At 44.3% G+C, this 25,458-nt stretch overlaps 1 long non-coding RNA gene across 1 annotated transcript in view; it reads left to right on the top strand.

The window, feature by feature from the left end:
* The first annotated feature begins 18,337 nt into the window (after positions 1-18,337).
* The window catches only part of LOC309373242, a 139,441-nt gene continuing 132,320 nt past the window's right edge, over positions 18,338-25,458 (top strand). The window contains exon 1 of the long non-coding RNA XR_014169893.1: positions 18,338-18,748. This is a non-coding gene — a long non-coding RNA (uncharacterized lncRNA). The remainder of the gene's footprint in view (positions 18,749-25,458) is intronic.

The following is a 25,458-nucleotide window of genomic DNA, read 5'->3' as shown; positions in this document are numbered from 1 at the left end:
GTAATGGTTCTAGGGGTTGCTCGTGCGTAAGTTGTCGCCACACCTGGCTGGGTTACCTATGTGAATCCTTTCTGTCCGGACAGCCACCCATCCGTGGCTGTCTCAATTGCTGGCAGAATCCGTCAGTGGGCGTTTCTTGAACTTCTTCCAGCAAAGAAGTTCTTTGATGCCTAGTCTCCTCCTACTCTCCCTGCGCGGAAGTCTTCTGCGCAGGGAGGGTGTGGGCAGCGGAGGACCCGTGCTCTCCCCGCTGGTCTCCGGCGAGGAGTCCTGGAGCCTCCTCGCCAATTCCACCATCTGCCCCCCTTTCTCCACTGGTGCTACGCTGATTTCCTTCCCCAGCAGATGGGCTGCCTCTCTCCCTACTGGGACCCTCTCTGGCATCGCTCTGGAGCCTTCCCTCCGCCTCTGGCTCCGATGGCAGTTCCCTGACAGAAAATGATATATCTTACTCGGTGCTAGATATATCTAGCACCGAGTAAATTGGCAAAAATGTATAAATCTAAATCAAATAACTGCTGGAAATGTAAAGAGAAAGAAGGTTCTTTTTATCATATGTGGTGGTCTTGTAGTAAGGTTAAAGCTTACTGGGAAATGATGTATAATGAAATGAAAAGGATGTTTAAAATAACCTTTGTAAATAAACAAGAAGCTTTTCTTTTGGGAATTATAGGGACAGAACTACCTAAACTGTATAGAAATTTATTCATGTATGCGACTACAGTGGCAAGAATGCTACTCGCCCAAAAAAGTCCCAGCAAAGGAAGGATGGATGCAGAAACTTATGGAATATGCAACAATGGCAAAAGTTACTGGAAGAATAAGAAATCAGGATAACAAATTTTAAAATAAAAGAATGGAAATGGTTTGTTGAATATTTACAGATAAATTGTAAACAAATAAGAACAGGGTTATTGTAATAACCTGCAGTTTCATAAGAGTATATATTTAAAGTAGATAATTAAATGAGCAAATTAAATGAATTTGGATATGCAGAAGATATTAAAAATAAATTTAAGGAACTGCAGAAAGGGGGGAGAGAAGTCAAGTTTTGAAATGTCAAAACGATGGTAAAATTAGTGAAATGTACAAACTTGAAAAGTAGAAATAAAAAATTTAAAGAGAGAGAAGATGTTGAAGGGAGGACATGAGCCCGGTTGGCCAGTAAGCAGCTGATTTCAGCCTTGCTGCCTGCGGCCAATCAAGTGAGCATGTGGGTCTACTGGTCCCTCTAAATTACTGGAAGCCTGCAAGGCTCTCTGTGCAGCAGAAGGGAAATATCTTCCCAGGCAATCTAGGCGCTTCCTTGCAAACATGCAAGGCCCTTTCCTAGATCCTTACGATTTCTCACAGGGGATACCTTTGGCCCTCTAGATGTTGCTGAACCACAACTCCCATTATCCCCAGCAAGCTGAAGTGCAGAGTGTTTGAGGACCAGGACATTCACAGGAAAACCAAAATGCTTGTTTACAAAGCTGTTGTACTGCCAACCTTACTGTATTCTTGTGAAACATGGACCACTTACAAACGCCATCTCCAACTTCTGAAAAGATTCCATCAAGGGTGTCTCTGACACCCATCGCTTGGGAAGACTAATATCAGTGAACTGGAAGAAGCAACGATCACCAGTGCTGAAGCAATGATTCTTCAACATCAACTTTGTTGGACTGGTCATGTGCAGATGCCTGATGATCGTCTTCCAAAGCAACTATTCCGAACTTTAAAATGGAAAGCGTAATGCTGGTAAGTCAACAAAAGAGGTTTAAAGACTGTCTCAAGGCAAATCTTTAAAAATGAAGTATAAACACTGACAACAGGGAAACACTGGTCTGTGAGCGCTCCAGTTGGAGAACAGCCTTTACCAAAGGTGTCATGGGCTTTGAAGGCACTCAAACTCAGGAAGCAAGGGAGAAACGTGCTAGGAGGAAGCCACGCTTGGCAAATCCACACCGTGATCAACTCCCGCCCGGGAACCAATGTCCCCACTGTGGAAGGACTTTTGGGTCCAGAATTGGCCTCTGCAGTCACTTACGGACTCATTGTTAAAACCGTGTTTAAGGAAGACAATCTTACTCGGCTACGAGTGATCGCCAAAGAAGATGGGAGTTGCAGTTAGGCAACAATCCCACCTCTGGTACAGTGGTACCTTGGGTTACATACACTTCAGGTTACATACACTTCAGGTTACAGACTCCACTAACCCAGAAATAGTACCTCGGGTTAAGAACTTTGCTTCAGGGTGAAAACACAAATTGTGCGGTGGCGGCAGCTGGAGGCCCCATTAGCTAAAGATGTGCTTCAGGTTAAGAACAGTTTCAGGTTAAGAACGGACCTCCGGAACGAATTAAGTACTTAACCCGAGGTACCGCTGTATATCAGAAGGGGCCGTTCACCTCTGGCAATGTTAACAGGTGTTGCAACGGTTTTATGCACATCCTTCTGGACCCTCTAGACCAGTGTTCCCCAACCTTGGGCCTCCAGCTGTTTTTGGTCTACAACTCCCATCATCCCTCGCTAGCAAGACCAGTGGTCAAGGATGATGGGAATTGTAGTCCAAAAACAGCTGGAGGCCCAAGGTTGGGGAACACTGCTCTAGACGGTCCAGAAGGATGCTATGGTCGATTGTATCAAAGGCCACTGAGAGATCCAGCAGAACTAGGAAACAGCTCTCACCTTTGTCCCTAGCCCACTGGAGATCACCGACCAGTGCAACCAAGGCACTTTCAGTCCCATGATGAGGCCTGAATCCTGATTGGAAGGGATCCAAAGGGTCTGCATCCTCCATAACTATGTGAGTATTTGTCACTCAAAGTGGGGCAGAGGTTTTATGTTCTTCCAGGATTCAGTTCTGGAATGTATGAAGCAGTGTTCCAAAGGAAATGTGTATAAGCTGATTCACGGCTGAGCACAATCGACCTTGTACACAGAAATGATTAAAAAGTAGGAGGAAGTAGAAACTTGTTAAACCCCATTCTGGAGTTTAAAAAGATAATGGTTTAATCAGGTTGTGTTAGTCATACGTCCACGCTCATTCATAGCTGTGATGTGGGATGTGCCGGGAGACAGCAACTGCCCCAAGGCCGTCAAACTTGAAGGAACGGAAATGAATTGGATCTCAAGCCTGCTTTTGATCCAGCTCACTCGCATCTTGTGCTTTTCTTTCTTTTTTTGAAATAGTTTTTATTTGGTTTTACAAATGTAAATTTATAAGAATACCAAATGCACATCCCTATATAGAGATTTCTCTGACTCTCAAGACTTCCCACCATCCCTTCCGTGGGTCTTACTGTCAATATTTTCAACTTCATCTTACTTCCTAATCCATGTTTCGTATCTGTACATATTGCCCAAAGTGTTTGTTACATTACAAGCGACATTAAAATCCTGCTAATGTTTTCATCTGCTTACAGTGGTCTCCTAAATAAATTATAATTTTTTCCCATTCTTTCTTAAAGTTTTTGTCTTCTTGGTTCCTGAGCTTTCCGGTCAGTTTTGCCATTTCGACGTAGTCCAACAGCTTGATTTGCCATTCTTCTCTGATAGGGACTCTTTCTTCTTTCCATCTTTGGGCTAGTAGCATCAGTGTTGTCGCATACATGGAAAGTATTTTGTGCTCCTAATAAAATTCCTAATTAAAAAACTTCTGGTTTTTTTTACAGAAGTTATTTTAAACATTTTTTTTCAATTCATTATATATCATTTCCCAGAAGGCTTTTATTACCTTACATGACCACCACATATGATAGAAGGTATCTTCTCTTTTTTTACATTTCCAGCAGGTATTAGTACTTGCTTTATACATCTTTGCTAACTTACTAGGAGTCAAATACCGCCGGAACATCATTTTCATATAGTTTTATTTCACCGTACAACATGCCAAGAATTTCAAGTCTGTTTTCCCAAACTGAAAGTTGAATATTATGCCCCAAACCCCTTGCCCAGTGTATCATTACTGGTTTTTTTAAAATAATATTTTATTAAATTTTAGGAATAAAAAATTAAGTACAAAAAGACAAAAAGACAAAATCACAGAATACAAAAATACAGACATTAAAACAAAAAAAAGAAAAAAGAAAGAAAAAAGGACACATACAAGAAAAAAAGAAAAAGACATCTCATCTTTGATTAACTTATTTTCCTGACTTCCTCACATCTCCCTTTTTTGTATCCCTTTTGAAATTTGATTCAGCAAATTCATCAACCCTACCAGTGTATCATTACTGATTTAACCTGTTCATCTTTGGTATACTATTCCAAGAGCAATTTATACATTTTTGACGGTAATTTTATAGTTTTCCAACAAATCTTTTTGAAATCTTGAGATCTCAGAACTAAAACCGTTCTTTTTGCCTGCCTTGAAACCAAAGGCATCTTGCGATTATAGTCATACCTCGTTACGTCAGTCTCCGGTTGCATTTTTTCAGGATACAAACGCGGCAAACCCGGAAGTGTATACTTATGGGTTTCTCCGCATGCACAGAAGTGCTTTGTGCATCTCGCACATGCGCAGAAGTGGTCTCTAATTGCGGACTTTTCGGCGTGCGAACGGCACCCTGGAACGAATCGACTCCTTAACTAATGGTACCACTGTATTTAACTTTCACGGTCGCAGCTTTGCATGGGTTGGTAGAATAAATACATAAATGGAAAGAAGCGGAAAGCCACTCTGCATCTATTTATTTCCACCCACTCACCTGCACAAAGCTGCGATGGTGGGCTTCCCCGACTTTTGAAAAGTGGCACAAGGGCTCTGCCGGCAAGCAGCCTTCCACATTGCAGGTTTGGGATGGGGGCAGGGAGCTGTTCCTGGCCTTATCCACATCTTCACGGACCCCTGGAACCCCCTGAAGCCCCTCCTGTAAAATGTAAGTGACCTGGAATCAACTCTGGCTGTGAGAAGCAAGAAACGGGGAAGGAGAGAGCTGTATCGCCGCCACCCAGAGATCTTTTGAGCCTACAGGAAAAGGGTGGAGTTGCTGGAGAAGGTAAGCAGACGTTGGCACGAAGCACGCACCGCAGGAGCCTGGGGTGAAGGAAGGGTGCGTTGCTGGAAGGGGGCAAATGACTCACCTGCTGATCTGTGAGCAAGCGGAATAAGTGGATGGGAGGTGTGGGAGGGAAATGAATGAGCCCCCAACATGCCTGGAAAGCATCCCGGTGTGCTTCTAATCCCCTGCTTGTATCATTAACATAGCTCTCAAGCGTCCCTTATTTGGTGGGACAGTCCCTTATCCCAGCGCCATGTCCCGCTGCTGTCGCTTATTGATGATGTCCCTTAAATATGTTACTGAAGGTAATGGGGCCCTTTCTATGTCCAGCTGTCCTTTGTCAATAACAAATTGTTGCTTTTTTATGTTGAATGTGTGCTATATGGTAATTTATGGACCTAATAGGTATCTAAAGCCATTTGCACGCAACAAAATATGTATTTTATCAAAGTAATTGTTGATCCCTTATTTTGGCTGCTGATCCCTTATTTTCGAGGCTGCTGGTCCCTTATTTTCAAATCTGTAAGTTGACAGCTATGATCATTAATTTGGGGAGACAGCAGATCATCTCCTTTGCCTGCCTGCCTGGCTGATCATAAGCAGTACTGAGCCTCGAATCAGATCTACAAACACCCACTAGGAGATGGGAGACTTTCACTTTCTTCAGGTGGCCTGCCCAAGTCCTGATAAACAGGTGGAACGTGTGCGTACTTCCCATCCCAGGATGTCGGTCCTGAATTCAAGGAAACCGGGCAGGGCTTGTTTACACTGCTACGACTCTTTTCGTTTCATTTTCTAGTCCACAAATAGGTCTTTGTAGGTGTGGATCAGAGCAATATGTATCTTAAGAACTTAAGAAATTCCCCTCCTGGCTCACACCATGGATCTGATTTCACCCAGACCAGTCATGTGCCGATGAATTGCTCACCATGAATTCCTCGCAGCTGCACTGCTCCTCAAGATAGGTATTTACTTAATAGCTCCTGTTATGAGTGTACAAAATCTCCTTTTAAAGCCACTAAAAATTTCATACTCTACAAGATTTCTCCGATGAAAATCTGGACATCCTTAATAATAGAAAGAAAGAAAGAAAGAAAGAAAGAAAGAAAGGAAGGAAGGAAGGAAGGAAGGAAGGAAGGAAGGAAGGAAGGAAGGAAGGAAGGAAGGAAGGAAGGAAGGAAAGAAGGAAAGAAAGAAAGAAAGAAAGAAAGAAAGAAAGAAAGAAAGAAAGAAAGAAAGAAAGAAAGAAAGAAAGAAAGAAAGAAAGAAAGTAAGTGTTTGGTCTATTAGTGAATTCTTACTTTGGTAGATTTAGCCCATTGCTACATGGAACGCATGGTTTGTATACAGGAGATTTGGTATTCTCAATCCATTTCCTGCCCTGGAAGCCCAATAGAGTAGACCAACCATCTGAAGCCATTGATGGCTGTCCTCATGACTCAGTTGATAATTAATAGTGATCTGATGAATTAAACCAGTAATTCCTTGAAATGCAAAGCAGGTTGGAAGAAAGGGCACCTTTTATTTTACTATTATTTTATTATTATCATTATTTATTTAATTTATATACCACCCTATACCCGGAGGTCTCAGGGCAGTTCACAGAACAAAATCAAAATATAAAACCACAAAATACGTAATCAAAATAAAAACAACTATCCAATAACACACCCCCCCCAAAAAAAACCCCACACTTTAAAAGGGCATAGGATTTTACTAGGTTTATATTTCCAGAAGGCACAAAAGGAACCATTACATTCCTTCTAATTAACTGAGTCATCTCAGGAACTTCCACTAGGCGGGGGAAGCTTTCTAACAGTGAAACAGCTATACAAAAGCAAGGAAGTTGTTACTGTTTGGGCGGGAAACTCTCAAGGTTTGCAGAAGTGTGTAGCTGTTTCTTTAAAAAATAAATTCACCACAACTTCCCATTCTTATGGCTATTCTTGGATTGAACCGTCTTACGTTCCAAAGTCACATACGCATTACAGAGCAATAATGGCAAGTTGCCCCTTGGTTCTTTGTTGTTGTTGTTTAGTTGTGTCCGACTCTTCGTGACCCCCCCTGGACCAGAGCACACCAGGCATTTCTGTCTTCCACTGCCTCCCGCAGTTTGGTCAAACTCATGCTGGTAACCTCGAAAACACTGTCCAACCATCTCGTCCTCTGTCTCCCCCTTCTCCTTGTGCCCTCCATCTTTCCCAACATCAGGGTCTTTTCCAGGGAGTCTTCTCTTCTCATGAGGTGGCCAAAGTACTGGAGCCTCAGCTTCACGATCTGTCCTTCCAGTGAGCACTCAGGGCTGATTTCCTTCAGAATGGAGAGGTTTGATCTTCTTGCAGTCCATGGGACTCTCAAGAGTCTCCTCCAGCACCATAATTCAAAAAAGTTCTTTGTTCTACCATGCTATAAAATGTTTTAGTTACTCAATGAAGTCTTTAAACAAAAATAAAATTAACCATAACAATGGTCTGATAACCCCCTGTGTCCCGACAGAATGCTGATGGCACTGAAACCGAAAGAGGTGGTGGTGGGGAATCTAGACTTCTTCCAGATTGTGCAAGTTTTATCAGCTAAAATCTATGACTAACAGCACCTGAACAGAGTTTGCAGATGACACCACCATAGTGGGTTTAATAACAGGTGGAGATGAATCAGCATATAGAGGGGAGGTCCAAAAAATATCTACATGGTGCCTAGGGAACAACTTGCACCTTAATATCAGCAAGACAAAGGAGATGGTGTTGGGCTTTCGGAGGAAGAGAGGAGAACTAGCTCTGCTGTATATCAGGGAGGGCTGTGTGGAGAGAGTCTCTTCCTTTAAATTCCTTGGAGTTTATCTCAGTGAAGACCTTACTTGGAAAATCATTACAACCCAGGTGGTTAAGAAAACCCAAGAGAGACTCCGTCTCCTCAGAGTATTGTGGAAGAACGATGTCAATCAACATCTGATGATCTCCTTCTACCGGTCAACAATATAAAGTGTCCTTTCATACTGCATCACGGTGTGGTACACTGGTTTGACATCAACTGATAGGAAGTGCCTACAGAGGGTGGTGAATACAGCACAAGATATTATGGGCTGTCCCGTGAATCCGCTGGATGAAATAGCGGAAAAACATTGCCTCAGGAGAGTGAGGAAAATTCTCAGGGATGGTTCACACCCTGGCCGGCCCTCAGGCAGAAGATAGAGAAGCATGATTAGTCACACCAACAGGGTAAAGAACAGCTTCTATCCGTGGGCTGTTAGGCTGCTGAATGAAAAAATAACAACAGGGCAACTGACTTTCGGGTTTGGTGGGTGTGGTTCAGTAAACGAGGGGAATTAAGACTAAGAGAGCTAAGTGGGGGGTCTTCATGTAATCTCACTGTATACAAGTTGTACAAGTGACAATAAAGTATTTCAGTCTGAAGCACAGAACAATGAACATTAGTGTATCAGTTGAAAACAACTCCCTGAGGCTGCCGCACCTTTCTGTCTGAATCTTCTAGGGCCTGAGGGCATGGGGCAGTGCTTTATTTTTCTTTAAAAATGTTTAGGGGACTCTCATTTTCCTACTCCTATTGAAATACTGCCCCTCAAGGAGGCCAAACTTAGATTCACAAAATGTTTAGGGGTATGCGTCCCCCCAGGAAAAAAGCACTGGTATGCGGGAACATTTTGCTGCCAGTTCCATTTGCGAACGTGCGTGTTGGAAGCTTGTGGCTTGCATATTCCTGGAAATGAATTGTTTCAGCCCCAGATGTCTTTATCTAACCTCGTATCTTATCTCAAAACACGTGGGAGTAAATTCACCTGGGGCTTGGCAGGGATCGCTTCTGTGTAAAATATGCGTAATATCATCTGGTGCCCTTGCTCACCAGGTGATGTCTGACGCGCCCATTATGATAAGTATCTGTCTAGCAAGCTCTGCTCCACTTACAGTTACAGAAAATGAAACTATACATAAAGCTTGCTTTTATACAGCTGTTTTGTACTAAAACAGCCTCAGTCAGCTGAGCCATTGATGGATTAGATTGGTGGGAGTTGTAGTTCAAAGAGGTGGAGGGCGCCAGGTAGGGGAACGTTGGTCTAAGGCAGACCCCATATAGAAGCAAGTTTTTTGGACAGCTTCCTTTCCTGTTGCTATAGAAAGGATGTTAGCAAGAGTAAGCCACAAACTGTTCTGGAATACATGATTTATTCCTCTGAAAGTTTTGTACACTGTTTCCCATTACAAAGTGACCCCAGAGAGGTTTCGATGTCTCAACAACAATCTGTTTAAATAATAAGAAGAAGCAAATTTCATGTTTCATGTAGTTTATAAATGTTTGGGCCATAGGTCATTCACATATAAGATAAGTATGGTACAGAACCCAACAGTTCAATATGCTCCATAAAATCACACTGCTGCCTAGTCTCATACATAAAACCTATGTCTTTAAAATACTACGTAAACCGAATGATAGTGATAATTTTATTAATTATACCCTGCCCATCTGGCTGGATTTCCCCACGTATATAGAACTTACATATTGAAAAGGTAAGATTTAATACAAAAAACATCAATTATTCAAAGATACTATAGTTAAATAAGTCGTTGACTGCAATCTGCTTAATAACTCTTGCCTGGATTTTATTTGTTGCTAGCGAGAAAGAGAGACCTTGTGGGAATAAAAGAATTTGACCAGTAATAAACAAACACAGGCAGTCTGATGTATTTCCAAGCTGGCTGGGGAAGAAATGAGTCTTCTTCCTCATATACCAGCACAGAAACCAGCCTGTTTACTTCCACGGGATCTATACTGCAAACTCAAAGTAGGATGAGGCAAGCTCTTCAGATCTTGAGAATATCTCATTGTGTGATTCAGAGCAAACTCGAAGAGAACAGGGTCCAAATGATGATTGCCACCTTCCTGGAGCAAATAATTAGACCAAGATGAAGAGATGGGGCCTGAGGATGGGGAAATGTCCTCTCTTTGATCTTTCCTAAATAGTCTCGGCTCAATATATCTGAAGGAGCATCTCCATCCCCATCGTTCTGCCCGGACACTGAGGTCCAGCTCCGAGGGCCTTCTGGCGGTTCCCTCACTGCGAGAAGTGAGGTTACAGGGAACCAGACAGAGGGCCTTCTCGGTAGTGGTGCCCGCCCTGTGGAATGCCCTCCCATCAGATGTCAAGGAAATAAACAACTATCTGACTTTTAGAAGACATCTGAAGGCAGCCCTGTTTAGGGAAGTTTTTAATGTTCGATGTTTTATTGTATTTTTAGTATTTTGTTGGAAGCCACCCAGAGCGGCTGGGGAATTAATAATAATAATAATAATAATAATAATAATAATAATAATAATAATAAATAATTAGTTACAGATAGGTAGCCGTGTTGGTCTGCCATAGTCAAAACGTATCTGAAGAAGTGTGCATGCACACGAAAGCTCATACCAAGAACTAACTTAGTTGGTCTTTAAGGTGCTACTGGAAGGAATTATTTTATTATTATTATTATTATTATTATTATTATTATTATTATTATTATTTATTATTATTATTTCTGAGGAGCTTCTGTGGGGTCCGGCTGGCATGACTAAAAGCTCAGTCATAGCATAGGCAGCTCATTGTCCCCTGGAAAGAACCCTGGGGAGCTCTGTGTTGTGCTAACCATTGGGGGGGGGCAGGGAAAGATGGATTGATTGTATTTCTGTGCCGGCCTTAGACGTTTTGGTACCTGAGGTGAACTACAGCCTCCCCACCTGTTTGGTGAGATTGAAGTGATAGTGCAGGGGGAAGTACAGAACCAGACTTCTAAATGCAATTCCAATACAGACCGCTCTGTAGTCCCCACACAGTGAAGCTCAGAAAATTCAAGTTGTGGTGCCTTGTGCCCTCTGGAACTCTCAGGAGGTTACACACTTCCAGCATTCCTGTTTCACTGCCAAGGATCATCGTTTGAGCTCTGCGTTGCCCCCATTCCGCCTGCCCAATGAACACAGCAACGCATTGAAATCTAACAGGTTCGAATCCCAGTTTCCCCATAAACCTCGCATGACCATCTTGAGACAATTACAGGATTGTTGTGAGGAGAAAAAATGTGTGAGGGAAGGGATCATGTACAACACCTTCAATAGCTACAGTAAATGGAAATAAAATTTTAGCTGTAGGCTGCCTTGAGTTCCTGTCAGGGAAAACGGTGGGATATCATTCACTCACTCACTCATTCATTCAGGGAAAACGGTGGGATATCATTCATTCATTCATTCATTCATTCATGGAAAATGGTGGGATATCATTCATTCATTCATTCATTCAGGGAAAACGGTGGGATATCATTCATTCATTCATTCATTCATTCGATTTCTATTCATTCATAGCACTTTGGCCCTCCTTACTTTCAGCTCCCCAAAACTCCAAACCTTGTAACTTGCCTCATAAAGGAGTTGTTCTGACTGCCTTGATCCGTTTGGTTGCCCTCTTCTGAACCTTTCCCAGCTCTGTGGTATCCTGTTCAAGGTGATGTGACCAGAAGTGTGGTTGTGTGATAGATGTGCACAAAGGCATTGTGACACACTGACCCTTTACTTTTCACCGTTGGCAGCCTCCCTAACCCCAGGAGCCACACACTGGGTCAACATCTTCAGGGAGTCATCAACCACAACCTCAAGTTCCCTCAGGAGTCCATGAATGCTGTGAAAGCCATGATGCTTTCTAAATCCAATGTCAGCAGCTCAAATGTAGACTCGGGGTCATGCCCTAGATCTGACGTTCTCGACCAGGCAAAGAGATGATGGGGAAATTCTTGAGAATTCATTCGTCATGGGTGGATCAGTTTATGCCCTTTGTGAGTAGAAGGATTCTGAATGGCTCTGAGGGGGTTTCCATTCCACATGACTGGTGCTCCTGCTGAAACCCTGTGGAGCACTGAGTTTGACCCAGACACTGGACTCTTATCACTTCCAACATCCTCCCACTGATTCCAGCTCTGCCAGACCATTCACACACCAGGGAGCTGGGGTTTATGGCACCGCAATAGGGAAACAAAGGCAGATGTGGGCTACATCTGACTGAATGCAAGTCAGGTCCCACTCTAGGGCCCATCATGGGGTGGTAATGGTGGGGAAGCTCAGTTCCAGACATTCTTATTTCATTGTGGTGTCTGATCTAGGAGCAAAATAGCCTTGGTCACCTCGATGGGTGACTTGTACGAGAGTGATGCAGCTTAAAGCATTTACAAATGTTTCAGGACCCCGGAGAGCTCCGAGTGAAGCAAGGCCTGGAGACCAAATGAGGTCTCTTATTCTCAGTCCAGACTTTCCTTCCTAGGTCGCACCCTCTCTCCAGAGATGGTTAAAGGATTGGTCATCTGGCTCACACATGATTCATTGCCTGGACAAATGATCCAGTGTTGAGGAGAGTTCACCCCAAGATGAGTTATAGGCTCTAGGGATGCCTTTTCAGAACTGTCTTGGTGGACAAGATCTGGCTAGAGCCAGTGTTGGCCTTCCATAAACTTCACTCCTGGTCCAGGTCAGAGCTCAAACTGCTGCCCAGGAGAGGAAGAGGAGGAGGAGGAGGAGGAGGAGGAGGAGGAGGAGGAGGAGGAAGAAGAAGAAGAAGAAGAAGAAGAAGAAGAAGAAGAAGAAGAAGAAGAAGAAGTGGATTTGATATCCCGCTTTATCACTACCCGAAGGAGTCTCAAAGCGGCTAACATTCTCCTTTCCCTTCCTCCCCCACAACAAACACTCTGTGAGGTGAGTGGGGCTGAGAGACTTCAAAGAAGTGTGAGTAGCCCAAGGTCACCCAGCAGCTGCATGTGGAGGAGCGGAGACGTGAACCCAGTACACCAGATTACAAGTCCACCGCTCTTAACCACTACACCACACTGGAATCAAGACATGCAAAGTCATGGTTAGCCAATTTGATGCCCTCCAGATGTTGATGGTTAAACTCGATGACCCTTGGGGCCCCATTCCAACTCTACAATTCTATGAATCCTCATTATCCCTGACCATTGAGAACACTGCCTGGGTCTGAAGGAGGCAGTAGGCTTCTGAACCCCAGTTGCTGGAGACCTTGAGAGAGAAGGATGCTCTTGTGCTTCAATTCTGCTTGTTGGCTTCTTTTAGGTCTATTAGGGACCACTGTGAGAACAGGATGTTCTGAATGGATGACTAAATGGGAATGACTAAACGGGATGACTAAATGGGAACCTTTGGGCTGATGCTGCAGGTTTCTCCTTATGTTCTTATTATGGGCTGCCTAGGAACATAAGAAGCTGCCTTATATTGAGGCAGCTGAACAAAATAACACAACACGGTGACCAATAACAATGGCACTAAACTACAGTATCATATGAGCACTGACCCAGAGCGTATTTTCTACAGTGTTTATATTTACTTACATGTAAGATTGGCTTGTTAAGAAATTGAACTGCATTCTTCTCATATTAATTCTTACAAGTCTGGCTGATGAAGCATTGAACGAAACAGACTGGTTATCCGGAAACTCTCTTCTGGCAATATTTGATGACAGATTATGTATATATCGAACTTTTGAATTCTACCGTGACGGGTGAAGAAGATTTTGGTTGTAATTTCTGATGATTTGTATTAGTCTATAAATAGTGTTTAGTGCCATTGTTATTGGCCATCGTGTTGTGTTATTTTGTTCAGCTTGTCTATATTACCACACAGGGGTCTTTTTACGGATTATATTGAGCCAGAACATTGATCAATTTAGTGCAGGATTGTCTACACTGACTAGCAAAAGCTCCTGAGGGTTTCAGCCCTTACCTAAGTATTAAATCTTCATCCAAGATGTCATTCTAGACATCCTCATCTTCTGAGGTAAGGCAACTAGGGAGAGGTCCTTTTCCGCTTGTGGAACCCCTTATGTGAAATGCTCTGTCCCAAGAGAAGCCCACCTCTCTCATTGCTACATTTTATGCACAAAAGCAAAAACCTTATTTAATGTCCTGATTTTGATTATTTTTAAAAAGAGCACATCTGGTTTTCCTACTTGGCTGCAAACTTAATATTTTTTTCTCCTGCTATTTTACTCATCTGCTGACTCATCTCCTGTCCAATTGCTATTTTATGCTGTTTTTGGATTCATCATAACAAATCTCAATTTATGTTTGCATTTATAAATATATATATTTTTAAGAAGAAAAATGTGTTCACGGCTTCAGAAACATTTGAACTCCAAATTACTGCCAGGAATCCTTTAAATAGCTTTAGTAAATTAGTCGTTCTCCTTGGTCAAGTGCTCTCGGGAATGGGTGTCAAGGGCAGGTCAGCAATAAATCACATGGAGTAAGTGAAGTTTACTCTTTATTAGAAGAAACAAGGTCTGCTCTGGAGTGCCAGGTATGATGAGTGCAGCAACTGTTCTCGGTAGATCTTGCTCCTATGAGGCAATTGTGGAGGCTGAAGGAGGTCCCTCCTTCCCACAACTCCCTCCTCTCCCAGGTCCTTTCTATGGGAATGTTATGGGAGACAGGAGAGGATATATTGTTTAATGATATCCTTCCTAACTTGCAGTAGCAAGTTCTATATCTTAGCAGAGTTTAAACATTCCCCTTTAAATGCACAGCGGTTTGCTTGTTGCAGGTTCTTCTGAACCTCTCTATATAAGATTCCTGGTATGATCCCTTCTTGTCCCTCTTAAAAAAAATATACACGACAATCTTATTAAAGTGAATACAAAAGTAGTTTACTCACATTCATTCAGTTCACAGTTAGATCCCTGAAGGCAGGCTTAAAAGTATATATACATGTGGAACTATCCCATAAGGGAGTTAGTCCCAAGTGACTGCAGACAGGCAGTCACTTCTGCTCACAGATAGAGAAAAACAAAATGGAGAAGAGAGGAGCAAAAGAAGATGGTGTGCTTCTCTTCCCCAGATTAGGCCATACACCCCCTCTAGTCACATGCAGAGGAAGTTTGTCCCAGCTCAGGAGGAAACAGGAAGTTTTCTCCTGGCTGGTACAAAGCATCTCCTAGCATGTCCCTTCTAGGAATGTTGTACTTGACTGCTATGTGTTTCACATCCCACACTTTCCAAGCAATCTGAGACTCTGTAGCCACACCTGCCTTTGCTCCTCCCTCTTCATACCTCCTGGAGACCAGGGGTAGGGGAGCTTGTCACAGCAGAATGGGGAGACACCCTGGCTTCTTCACCAGCTTGACTCATCTCAGCTTCTTGGCCTCCCTCCTCTCCTGCTTCAGATTTTGGTTCTGGACTTCTTTCTGCCAGACTCTCTCTGCTCACTAAACCCTGTTACCTCTTCTGCTTCCGACACCTCCTCCTCCAAGTCTGCTCTCTCTTCTTCAGCTGACCACTGATCGTTGCCCCACCACCAAACCCCTGGCTCTGAGCCTTCGCCCCTTGGGGGTTCCTTCCACCATTCCTCTGAGTCCAGCCAGCCCAGGAGACCTGCTAAGATTCTCCTTTTGATAGCCTGTCTCTTACTAGCACTCCCTGTTTGTGGAAACCTTCAGAATTTCCTGCATCACAAATACTACTTGTGTCACCGCAATGAAGTACTTCAAATCGCATCAAGTATTTTAAATAAAAAACAACTTCCTTAACTGCATAACAGTTTCCTGCCTCATTTCTGAGTAGTTTCTAAACCACAAAGCATGCATCCCAGTTATATTAACGGAGTACTCATTGTTCCACTTTCTGTAGAATGTGTAGCTCTTTGTCTTAGCAAAAATGAATTTTCTCAGAGTTGCAGCAATAAAAGTCAGGAAGAGGTGAACGTCTAGTGGGAAATGTAAACGGAGGCGTCCCAGAAAAACTTCCTGTTATAATAAACTCAGCCAATGCAGAATACCAAGTTAGGGATCAAGATGGTATCCAACTAACTCATTCCATCAGCGCAAGGGTTTCTGCTCCCCACACCCCCTGCTGCATACCCCTAAATCTCCTCTGGGGTTTCTTCCAAACCTTCAGAGTATATTTGCAAAAGGCAGTGCCCAGAACTAGGCACTCCAGGTGGAAGCTGACCAAGGCAAAATAAACAGTACCTTTACTTCCCTTGATCTGGACATTCGATTTCTGTTGCTGCAGCCGAGAATTGCATTAGCTTCTTTTTTTATTTCCTGCTGCCGCCACATCATGTTAAGCTTGTGGTCTATTAAGACCCCTAGATCCTTTTCATGCGTACTGAAGAACCTTAAATATCCATCACTATCCTTCTTAACACAAGGGATATGGGTGGTGCTGTGGTCTAAACCACTGAGCCTCTTGGGCTTGCCAATCAGAAGGTCGGCGGTTCAAATCCCTGCGATGGGGTGAGCTCCCGTTGCTCAGTCCCAGCTCCTGCCTACCTAGCAGTTCGAAAGCACGCCAAACAGTGCAAGTAGATAAATAGGTACCTTTCTGGCAGGAAGGTAAACGGTGTTTCCGTGTGCTGCTCTGGTTTCAGTGTTCCGTTGCGCAAGCGCCACAATCCCAGAGTCATCTGTGACTGGACTTAACTGTCAGGGGTCATAGAATCATAGAGTTGGAAGAGACCACAAGGGCCATCGAGTCCAACCCCCTGCCAAGCAGGAAACACCATCAGAGCACTCCTGACATATGGTTGTCAAGCCTCTGCTTAAAGACCTCCAGAGAAGGAGTAGGGTCCTTTACCTTTACCTTTATCCTTCTTAAACTGTGGTGCCCAGCTGTGGTTTGTTTTGTTGTGGTGAGCATATTGCTGAAGCAGAGTGCCTGGGACAACCCAGTCAGTTGGGTGGCACACTACTACTACTACTACTAGCTGGTTCCCTTGCACCATTCTCACGAGATGCCCTGCCGTCCCAATCACTCCAAATGAGACTACTGAACCCAAGCCAATCTGAGGCTGTCTTGATCTGACTCAACCCAAAGCAGAAACCATCCAAATTTGCCTGATTCACTTTGGGAATCGAGCTTTGGCCAAATCTAGTGCACAGTCCTGCCCCCTACCCACAATGTCTCTCTACCTTGTCAGGGTTTAGTTTTGGTTTCATGCATCCCCTCACTGGCCCAAGAGGAGAAGAAGAAGAGTTTGGATTTGATATCCCGCTTTATCACTACCCGAAGGAGTCTCAAAGCGGCTAACATTCTCCTTTCCCTTCCTTTCCCACAACAAACACTCTGTGAGGTGAGTGGGGCTGAGAGACTTCAGAGAAGTGTGAGTAGCCCAAGGTCACCCAGCAGCTGCATGTGGAGGAGCGGAGACGTGAACCCAGTACACCAGATTACAAGTCCACCGCTCTTAACCACTACACCACACTGGAATCAAGACATGCAAAGTCATGGGTAGCCAATGTGATGCCCTCCAGATGTTGATGGTTAAACTCGATGACCCTTGGGGCCCCATTCCAACTCAACAATTCAGACGCGAACCCGGTTCACCAGATTACGAGTCTACTGTTCATAACCACTACACCACACTGGCTTTGACCATCCCTGTTTTGCTGAATATCATACTGACAGACCCTCCAAGTGTCCCTGCTTTTGCGGATTTACAGAAGCCATCACAGTTTCAGATTTTTGACCTTGGAATGTCCTGCTTTTTCTTAGGACGTCCCTCTTTTCATCAGAGAAATGTTGGAGGGTATGGAGTTGTGCAACCCTCGAGCCTAGGAGATAAGTAACTATGCAACCTTTAGAAGACATCTGAAGGCAGCCCTGTATAGGGATGTTTTTGAATGTTAAATGTTTTATTTTACAGATATATATGTTTTTATATATGTTGGAAGCCGCCCAGAGTGGCTCTGGCATCCCACTCAAATGGACGGGGTATAAATAGCAACAGCAATGGAAAAGGACATCCCTATTTTCATCAGAGAAATGTTGGAGGGTATGTAATGGAATTAAATACTTTGTGCCTGTGTGGGCTTTTATATGTCATGTGACTGACAGGCCTCTATCACATGCCCTGTTCTCTCAGGGAAAAGGGATGGGGGGATTATTCACACAATGTGTCCCATGTTACTCATGAGTGTGACCTGTCTCCAAATCACTGCTAAGCTCCATCGAACCCATCAGTTCTTAAGCGCTAATCTTAAGCAACCTTTGCGGTACTAAACTCAATAGTACTAGTCAACTCGCGATGAACGTTTTTGCTGAGCCACATCTAACCGTTTCCAGCATGAAAGTCATATTCCTCCAAGGGAGGAAGTAGATGGTTTCGATAAAGAAATGAAGGAAACCAGAATGCAAACGAATGTCAGTTAAAGGTGGCAACCAAAGCCCTATTAGATGCTGGCAAGCAACTCAGCCCACCAAATCTAGGTCAACTTCTTGGGTCTAATGTTCTTCCAGAAGCTGCAGTTAGTGCAGGAGTGAGACCTTAGCGTAAACACCTGCGCAGAAGCAGCAGCTGCAGTTGTTGTTTAGTCATGTTTGGCTCTTCGTGACCCCATGGACCAGAGCACGCCAGGCACTCCTGTCTTCCACTGCCTCCCGCAGTTTGGTCAACTCATGTTGGTAGCTTCGAGAACACTGTCCCACCATCTCGTCCTCTGTTGTCCCCTTCCTCTTGTGCCCTCCATCTTTCCCAATATCAGGGTCTTTTCCAGGGAGTCTTCTCTTCTCATGAGGTGGCCAAAGTATTGGAGCCTCAGCTTCAGGATTTGTCCTTCCAGTGAGCACTCAGGGCTGATTTCCTTAAGAATGGATAGGTTTGATCTTCTTGCAGTCCATGGGACTCTCAAGAATCTCCTCCAGCACCAGAATTCAAAAGCATCAATTCTTCGGCGATCAGCCTTCTTTATGGTCCAGCTCTCACTTCCATGCATCACTACTGTATAGTTTTAACTATACAGACCTTTGATGTCTCTGCTTTTTAAGATGCTGTCTAGGTTTGTCATTGCTTTTCTCCCAAGAAGCAGGTGTCTTTTAGTTTTGTGACTGCTGTCACCATCTGCAGTGATCATGGAGCCCAAGAAAGTAAAATCTCTCACTGCCTCCATTTCTTCCCCTTCTATTTGCCAAGAGGTGATGGGACCAGTAAGTAAGGCTGAGAGACTTCAAAGAAGTGTGACTAGCCCAAGGTCACCCTTTGCCTTGCCCGTGACGAAGGGGCTTGAATAACTCAGGGAAGCTATGAACTATGCCGAGCAGGGCACCCAAGATGAACAGGTCATGGTGGAGAGTTTTGACCAAACGTATAAAAGCAGCTGCAGTACAAATCTTTAAAGAGAGACAACTTAAAATAACAACTGCAACTTCCTGCCTATTGACATCAGGCAGGCATCTTCACTATACTCTTTTTGGTGTCTGCTGCACTTTCGTTTAGACAAGCCTAGCCAGATATGTAGAATGTTGGTGTTTTGAACTGATTGTTGATTTATTATTATTATTATTATTTTTTAAAATGTTATTACATAGCTGCTTTTAAACTGTTCTGGGGTTTTGTGGTTGGTGCATATGTACCTGTTAACATTGCCAGAGGTGCATGGCCACTTCTGATATACCAGAGGTGGAGTTGTTGCTGAACTGCAACTCCCATCTTCTTCTTTGGCGATCCCTCGTAGCCGAGTAAGATTGTATTCCATAAACACGGTTTCAACAATGAGTCTGTAAGTGTGGCCAATTCTGGAAACACATCCTTCCACAGTGGGGACATAGGTTTCTGGGCGGGATTTGTCAAGCGGGCCTTCCTCTTAGCACATTTCTCCCATGTGTCCTGAGTTCAAGTGCCTTCAAAGCCCATGACACCTTTGGTAAAGGCTGTTCTCCAACTGGAGCGCTTGCAGGGCAGTGTTTCCCAGTTGTCAGTGTTTATACAACATGTTTAAAGATTTGCCTTGAGAGAGCCTTGAACCTCTTTTGTTGACCACCAGCATTACGCTTTCCATTTTTAAGTTTGGAATAGAGTAGTTGCTTTGGAAGACGACAATCAGGCATCCGCACAACATGACCAGTCTAATGAAGTTGGTGTTGAAGAATCATTGCTTCAACACATGATCTTTGCTTCTTCCAGTACACTGATATTAGTTCACCTGTCTTCCCAAGTGATGTGTGAAATTTTTCGGAGACACCGTTGATCAAATGTAGTTCATACTCTTTATCTCTCAGCCTGCTTTTTCCCCTGCAGGGTATCAGATGATGAGCAGATGAAATCTTCCTTCCCATGCCATTCCAAGGATGATTGGCCCCATAGGCGCCGACTCCATGGGGCCTGAGGGGGCCCGAGCCCCCTCAAAAATTCGTTTGGGGGGGCTCTGCCCCCCCAATAATTTAAGAAAAGTATTTTTTATTTTCCTTGTTTGACGATAGTTACCTTTTAAAATACATTCAGTAATGAGTTAAAACAAAGCCACTCCCGATCTAGAGAGGGGGTGGGGTTGCGGGCTCTCGACCCATCAACAATCTCGCGGGCTGGTGTCAGCCCCGCGAGAAGCGGGGATTCCCCCTAGCTCATTAATATTCACCGCCCACGGCGGCAGCCAATCGGCTGCCGCAAAGGGCGGGCCCTCACAGGTTGACTTAAGGTCGGGGCAGCCCGGGGCTCGCCCCTTTCGTTCCCCCAGCAGCAGCGGTTTGGAGGTCTTGGGCCCCCCCAATATTTTTTATAAGTCGGTATGGGCCCCCGCCCCCCCAATATTTTTTATAAGTCGGCGCCCCTGATTGGCCCCATGCAATGTGTATGTAGGAATTTGCACCAAGATTGTTGGAGGGAAGGTCTGTGACTCAGCCCAGATAGCAGGTTCTCCTAAACCAGGCATAGGCAAACTCGGCCCTCCAGATGTTTTGGGACTACAGTTCCCACCATCCCTGACCACTGGTCCTGCTGGCTAGGGATCATGGGAGTTGTAGGCCCAAAACATCTGGTGGGCCGAGTTTGCCTATGCCTGTCCTAAACCTCCAAATGCCAGATAAATATTGCTACTGGCCACCCCAATCTCTGACGAGATTCCAAGGGGCCTTGGCACTCAACCAAGTGAAAAAATGGTGTGGCAGAGTCTGCAGTGTGATATATTTCACATACAGTGGTACAACCCCCCGGAAATGCAGGAAACTCAGCTAAAGCATCCCTGACAGAAGGCCATCCAACCTCTGCTCAGGGAGAGTCCACCCCCTTCTGAGTGAGTCCGTTCTACTGTTGAAGAGTCCCTCTCATCAGAAAGTTCTTCCTGATGCTTAGTCGGAATCTCCTTTCTTGTCATTTGAGTCCATTGGTTAGAGTCCTACTCTCCGGATCAGTGGAAAACAAGCTTGCTCCCCCTTCCATGTGACAGACATCTGACATCCCTCTTCAGACATCTGAAGATGACTATCTCCTCTCAGTCTGCTCTTTTCCAGGCTAAACATACCCAGCTCCTTCAACTGTTCCTCTGTTTCCAGACCCTTGATCATCCTGGTTGCCCTCCTCTGCACACATTCCAGCATGTCAATACCTTTTATATACAGTGGTACCTCGGGTTACAGACGCTTCAGGTTACAGACTCCGCTAACCCAGAAATAGTACCTCAGGTTAAGAACTTTGCTTCAGGATGAGAACACAAATCGTGTGGTGGCAGCAGGAGGTCCCCTTAGCTAAAGTGGTACCTCAGGTTAAGAACAGTTTCAGGTTAAGAACAGACCTCCAGAACGAATTAAGCTCTTAACCCGAGGTACCACTGTATTGTGGCACCAGAAGCTTTCGGTGTAGATTGATTTCACAGCAGCCACATCTCAGGAGGAGTCTGTTCTTCACGGCAGTTCGACAGTGGATTCCCAGACATCAGGCCGCCAGAATGTAAGAAGGATGTTGACAAGCTGAAATATATGCAGAGGAAGGTGACCAAGATGATCAAGGGTTTGGAAACCCAGCCTGATGAGGAATGGTTGAGGGAGCTGAGTATGTTTCGCATGGGAGAGAGGAAGATTGAGAGGTTGGATGGCCATCGGTCTTGGATACTTGAGATTCCCGCATTGGACTAGATGACCCTCAGGGTCCCTTCCAACATTACAGTTCAATGATTCTATGATCTCTGTGTCTCTCCCCCAGGATGTCTTCCACCAGCTTGCCAATTGGTTCTTGAAATAGAATAAAAATTAAAAATAAAAATTGTAAATTGCCCTTTACCTGACGGTCCCAGGGCAGTTCGCAATACAAAAATGCAAAACAAGAATAAAGAATACATAATAAAACAAACATAACCCCCCTACCACTTTAGAGGTTGGGGGAGAAGGGGAAGAACCTGATGAGGGAAAAGGAAGGGAAGGGGAGAGAGAGAGATTTGGGATATTTCAGGAAAGCCGTATGTGGCTACACGAAATGATGTAGCCCACCTATGTTTTGCTTACGACAGGAAGCACACACTGTGTTGCTTTAGAAACCCAGCTTCAAAAGGTCCACGTCTTTCATTATGAGTAAGGGAGCAATCTTATGACTCTGGAATTACAATATTGCCTGCAAAATCACTCAGGTTTCTCGAGGGAGGAGGGAAGACTGAAACAATAAACAAACCACAACTTGACTAATCTAGAAAGAAACCAAAGAGGGGAATTTCACTGGCATGTAATCATGTCTCACTTCCATTCCCACCCTCCTGTTAAATAGCACAAGCCCTGGGTATTAGATAATCCCAGTATTGTCTGTTGCCTGCATAGATTGTGTAGAGAATGAATTTCCACCTTGGACAGCCATCAAAGAAGTCAAGCGCTGTCACTTGTCAACTGGGCGGGTTTAATGACATGTGTTAATTGGCTGACCAAAATATGGCACATTGGAGTGGACTTGGTGTTTTCATGAGGACTAATACTTTTCATGTGATGTTACTCACTGGTGCCTTTTGTGGGAGCGTTGCAGATACTAGGAGTGGATATATTGATTTAATAGTATCCTTCCTAACTCACGTTTGTGAGTCAGCAGCAGAGCAATATTCCCCAATATATAGCAGGAAGTTAGCTGATAGATTAGTTTGAATCTCTTTACTTAAGCAATCCAATCTGGTTTTGTTCCGATTGGAGTATATTCCTGGTAAGACCCCTTTTATCCTCGCCTAAAAAGAATAAAGACACAAGAAGCTTCTTTTATTTGTATTTTTTTAAATGATATCTATTAAAGTTTTACAGACAGAAAAAGGCTACAGAATAAAAAATAAAAAAATAAAAGTAAAAAAGGTACAAAAATACAAAGGGAAAATACAAAATACATGAAAAATAAAAAAGAATTAAAAACAAATCATTCTTTTCATGCCTTATATTTGATTTACTTATTTCCCTGACCGCCTCACACCTCCCTTTTTTGTATTCCAGTTCACATGGTTAATTCAGCAAATCCTTACCCTCTTTGTTTTTATCTTAATTCTATATCTTAACATATTATAGCTTTATATTTTCATCCATTATCAATCCATTTTTACATGTTCTTATTAACTTTGTTGCTAAGGCCGCTTCATTTCAATCCAACATCATTTTAACATTCATTAATTTTACAATGTTTCTGCAAATAGTCTTTGAATTTCTTCCAATCTTCTTCCACCAACTCTCCTCCCTGGTCTCGGATTCTGCCAGTCATTTCCGCCAGTTCCATATAGTCTATCACTTTCATCTGCCATTCTTCCAAGGTGGGTAGATCTTGTGTCTTCCAATACTTTGCGATGAGTATTCTTGCTGCTGTTGTAGCGTACATAAAGATAGTTCTATCCTTCTTTGGCACCAATTGGCCGACCATGCACAAGAAGCTTCTTTTAAAAGTAATAAGAAGTTTACTCACATTCAGTTCACGGTTGGATCCCTGAAGGCAGCCTTTAGCTTGTACTGTAGTTACAGATACTGTGTGGCTTACATCCTTATAAGGATGTGCCCATGTGCTGCTGGCAGGGAGCCAGCAGGGCAGTCCAAGAGAAGAAAAGGCATCAAAAGAGGAAGGTGGCTGCGTGACTGGACCTTTTGTGGGGTCTGCAAGGATCACGGCACTAACTGGTCACATGGAGGGGAAGGATGCTAACTAACTGGAAGTTCAACTGGCTGGATCAACACCCCCCTGTGTGTGTACACTCTAGGCAAACAAGGAATGTTGTATTTGACTGCTCCAATGGGTTGCATCCCACACCTTTTACCCCTGGCCTGTGGCAGCCTTTGTGTGCCAGCACTGAAGGCACTTTTATCAACCATCCCCAACCAGATAGGACCATGAGATAGGGGATTTCATCTCATGTGCTGTGAATGGGGAGAGGAATCTCCCTTGAAATTTGAGCTGTTTCCTAGTTCTGCTGGATCTCTCAGTGTCCTTTGATACAATCAACCATAACATCCTTCTGGACCATCTAGAGGGGCTGGGAGCTGGGGGCACTGTCATACAGTGGTTCCGCTCCTTCCTCCTGGGCCGTGTTCAGAAAGTGGTGGTAGGGGATGAGTGTTCAGACCTCTGGGCTCTCACTTGTGGGGTGTCTCAGGGTTCTGTCCTTTCCCCCATGCTTTTTAACATCTACATGCAGCCGCTGGGAGAGATCATCAGGGTGTTTAGACTGGGTGTCCATCAATATGCAGATGATACCCAGCTCTACCTCTCTTTCAAATCAGAATCAGTGAAGGCGGTGAAGGTCCTGTGTGAGTGTCTGGAGGCGGTTGGAGGATGGATGTTGGCTAATGGATTGAGGTTGAATCCTGACAAGACAGAAGTACTGTTCTTGGGGGACAGAGGGCGGGCTGGTGTGGAGGACTCCCTGGTCCTGAATGGGGAAACTGTGCCCCTGAAGGACCAGGTGCGCAGTCTGGGAGTCATTTTGGACTCATAGCTGTCCAGGGAGGTAACACCTGGTACGCAGGCTGAGACCCTACCTGCCCGCAGACTGTCTCACCAGAGTGGTGCATGCTCTAGTTATCTCCTGCTTGGACTACTGCAATGCGCTCTACGTGGGGCTACCTTTGAAGGTGACCCAGAAACTACAACTAATCCAGAACGCAGCAGCTAGACTGGTGACTGGGGGGCGGCTGCTGACACCACATAACACCGATCTTGAAAGACCTACATTGGCTCCCAGTACGTTTCCAAGCACAATTCAAAGTGTTGGTGTTGACCTTTAAAGCCCTAAACGGCCTTGGCCCAGTATAGCTGAAGGAGCGTCTCCACCCCCATTGTTCAGCCCGGACATTGAGGTCTAGCACCAAGGGCCTTCTGGCGGTTCCCTCATTGCGAAAAGCAAAGCTACAGGGAACCAGGCAGAGAGCCTTCTCAGTAGTGGCACCCGCCCTGTGGAACGCCCTCCCACCAGATGTCAAAGAGAAAAACAACTACCTGACCTTTAGAAGACATCTGAAGGCAGCCCTGATCAGGGAAGTTTTTAATGTGTGACATTTCGGTGTATTTTTGGTCTTTGTTGGAAGCTGCCCAGAGTGGCTGGGGAAACCCAGCCAGATGGGCGGGGTGCAAATAATAAATTATTGTTATTATTATTATTGAAACGGAAAACTGGCAGCTAAGGGCCATTCCACGCATGAGCTTGGCTAGTACAGTGGTACTTAATTCATTCCGGAGGTCCGTTCTTAACCTGAAACTGTTCTTAACCTGAAGCACCACT

This window comes from Podarcis melisellensis (genome assembly GCF_964234715.1).
Source record: "Podarcis melisellensis genome assembly, chromosome: 6".
Lineage (NCBI taxonomy): Eukaryota > Metazoa > Chordata > Lepidosauria > Squamata > Lacertidae > Podarcis > Podarcis melisellensis.
The sequence above is the reverse complement of the archived record's forward strand: the minus strand, read 5'-3'. Positions and strand labels throughout refer to the sequence as shown.